This window comes from Sapajus apella, unplaced genomic scaffold (assembly GCF_009761245.1).
Source record: "Sapajus apella isolate SASKATOON/1434 unplaced genomic scaffold, GSC_monkey_1.0 scaffold7347, whole genome shotgun sequence".
Classification (NCBI taxonomy): Eukaryota; Metazoa; Chordata; class Mammalia; order Primates; family Cebidae; genus Sapajus; species Sapajus apella.
Genome location: NW_022444271.1, coordinates 1 through 3,301, shown reverse-complemented (window position 1 = coordinate 3,301; position 3,301 = coordinate 1). Strand labels below are relative to the sequence as shown.

At 57.9% G+C, this 3,301-nt stretch overlaps 1 long non-coding RNA gene across 1 annotated transcript; it reads left to right on the top strand.

The window, feature by feature from the left end:
* Window positions 1–6: 6 nt before the first annotated feature.
* LOC116548138 lies at window positions 7–2,891 on the top strand. Its single transcript, XR_004267325.1, has 3 exons — window positions 7–1,264; window positions 2,472–2,539; window positions 2,871–2,891. It is a non-coding gene; the product is annotated as an uncharacterized LOC116548138 (long non-coding RNA).
* The last annotated feature ends 410 nt before the right edge of the window (window positions 2,892–3,301 follow it).

Genomic DNA, 3,301 nt, shown 5'->3' with positions numbered 1-3,301 from the left:
GGGCTCAAGAGTAAAGGATGGATGTAGGGGTGAAAGGAGAGGCTTCAAAAGCAGCCATGGTGAGGGGAGGGGAGTTCATTCTCAGGATCCTGTCCTGAGAATGACTGCTGAAGTAGCAGGTGGTTATGGCAGGTGGCTGAGATCCAAGCTGGTTCGAATACCAGCCACATTTCTACACTGCCAAATGTCATGGATGGCAAGAGAAGACTTGACAGGGGACCGACGAGGAGCCAGGATCTTCCCTACCTGGTACCATCAAAGAGGGAGGACTGTTACGACCTCCTGTGGGTCCTGACAGGGAAAGGCCCTCTTTTGGGGGTAACTGTGGGGATGGCATAATGCCAACGTGAGCCAACATTTGAAATGAGAAAAAGTGGTGTCGCATAAAGAAATGGGTCTGGTGCAGACCAGTGGTTGATTTCCTAGGGTTAGAGGTCTAGCTGTGCCTTCTTTTACGCAAGGAGCAGTGGTGAGAGCCTGATGGGAGCCCCTTGCCCTGCAGTTCACTTAAGAGCAGGTGTACCTTCATCCCCTGCCTGGCTATATCAGGCAGGGAAAGAAACGCTCAGGACCACCCTAGAGTCCCGGGCCTATATGGCCTGAAATCGCCTCTCCCCTCCCAGACTGCAGTGCTGACACCCGATCTCCCATTAGCATACAGGAAGGGGGGTGAGGAGACTGGAGAGAGGGAGGGGGCAGACACCCAGCAGTCCTTGTCGGGGGAGGGTTGGGAGGGGGTGCAGACACACCAAGGGGCGGCTTGGTATCCATCCGCTGCTCCCTCCAGTGCGGCTCTTCCCGACCTCCCGATCCTGTCCCCCGCCCTGGTCCCCAGCCGCCCGCTGGTCCCACATATTGTAGCAGCGCCAGAAATATGGTGGTGGTCGCCACGTTTTAGGGTCTGCGAGGGCCTCCTGACGCAGCCTGGTGTCAACACGCACATCCAGGCTGGGGCTCGTGGTGGCCCCGCCCACCTCTGGGTCGGAACTACGGAACTACGGTGGGCCTGGGAGGGGGCGTCGAGCGCTTTCGCGCCGTATCCCTCCGCCCCCCTTTCCCCACACCCTTGCGGCGAGCTGTTCTTGCCGCATCCTGCGCAGCCCCTGCCTACTTTGCTGCAGAGGCGTGGGGGGCGGGACGCCTCTTTGCCATTCGGAACGCGGGGAAAGCGGTGGGAATCCAAGTGAGGAGCCGCCAAAGGAGAGCTGAGGAGAGGAGGGGGAGGCTGACGACCTGGGCCCTGGGCCTCTGAAGGCAAGTGGGGGTGCGTGAGTAGGGGACCAGGGTGCGGGGGGTGGTCTGCCAGGGTGTCCCGGCTGGCAGCCTGCTCCGCGGACCCTGTCAGCCTGGCAACGAGGAGACGATCCGGTCGGAGCCAGGCGCTGGAGAGAGGTGCGCAATGCCGGAGACCCCTGGCGATGAGGAGGCGGTGACTGGTGCTGGCCAGGCCGGGCTGGGCCAAGGGCTGAGGGGCTGACTCGGGAAGCACCGTCAGATCCTCCGGAGTCGGATCCTCCGGAGGAGAACCGCGCTGACCGCTTCCCAGCCAGCTTTGCAGGCGCCCGCGCCCCGCCCTCGACGGTGTCTGTGCCCAGAGAGGGCTGGGGGTAGGCTCCTGCAGGAGAAATGGCGGAGCGGGAGCCCTTGTGGGGTTCGCCCAGGGAGGCCGTTGGGGGGCATCCCAGCTCTGTGCCCAGCCCGCGGGAGGTGGGCCACGTTCCCTACTCCGGACCCTGATTCCGGAAAGGGACCTGTGGGGCCCCTGTCCTGGGTGCCGTCCCACAGGCTCCAGGTTGATGTCAAAGTGTTCTGTCTGCGCGGTAGGTCTTGCGCATTCTGACAGGCCACACTGAGCATCTGTAGAGGAGAGGCTTGAGATAAAGCAGGAGGAGAAATACAGCCTGGATTTCCAGAGTTGTGTGGGGGTGGGGGGTGGGTGCCAAACATTTAATGGGGACCAGAATCGGGGTGGGGGACTGCAACCAGAGCAGGTCAGGCATCCAGGAGCACCTCCTAATCTTTCCTTCTCTTAAAGGCCTTCCAGGCGCTTCCCCCACCTTCCATCCCCACCTGCCTCCTCCACCGTCCTAATCTGGGGGCATGAAAGGGTGGGCTTTGGAGGTGGGGGTGATGAGGGAGACATATTGACAAGTACCAATTCACAACCTGTTTTCTAGAATATGCGGCGCCCTTCCCCCATTTTATGCTGCGCAGAGCCCAGGGGATGTGGCGCACCTAGTGGTGAATCCTCAGAATTGGAGAAGGGAGTAATGGGAAGAGTATGACGTCAAGAGAAGGAGTTGTTATCTCTGGAACCTTGAAGTAGGGCCTAAAAGAAACGAGAATATTCCACCAGCAAAACCCCGAATGTTGAAAGACAGATATTAATAATATGAGGACTCTTATCCTTGGTGTTGGTCTGCCACCCCTCATTTCCTGACTGTCTTACCTTTTCATCTGTTTGTCCATAGGCCTGCTTCAAGGCTGGTCAGTTCTGCAAGAAAGGCAAGAGAGAGGAGTCTGGCTCACACCTCTGGAGGTTGGTGAAGAGGGGGAGGGAGCAATGCAGGGGACAATTGGAGAGAGTGAGCATGGCAGGTGGCTTTGAGCCCAGTGGGTGCAGACCTACTTCTACTCTGCTGGGTTTGCACAATGCCAGCATCCTTTTTATTTGTTGCAGGAGACAGGAGATAGATGTAGGCTGGGTTGTGACTCAGAAAAGACCTGAGAGCAGGGACCAGGAGACAGGAAACAATAGACACATTGAACCTTTGAATGGGAAGAGAGAGATTTGTCACAGGGACCAGAGTGCCTGCCTATCTACCAAGTACTCAGACCCCATTCTCTCCTGTATGTTTACTTGTCTGTAGGACCCCCTTCTGTCAGCTGTGGGGCTTGACACCACTTGCACAAGAAAAGGAGGGGGAAACTGCACCACATCGGTGAAGGTTGGTATGAAAGCGGGTATACTTTTGGGTTGGGTAGTGGAGACCAGCATGGGTTTGGGAGTGATCTGGGTCCAATCTAGGGGCTTCTCAGCCCCTCCCATTGCCAACACACCTTCCCACCATTGCTGGACCTGTTTTGTAGCAGGTAGCCAGCCAGAGAGACTTTCTGAAAGCCCAGCTGTCCCACCTAGCATTCAACATCAGTCTCACTGTGTACGTGTCCGCATGGGGTGACACGACTGGAAGAGACTCAAAGCCCCATTTCATTCTCTCTCTCTAGATCCACCTCCAGTGGCTGCTCTGCTGGTGGTGGAGTTGCTGCTGACAACCACCCTCAACAGGTCTGCACCCAT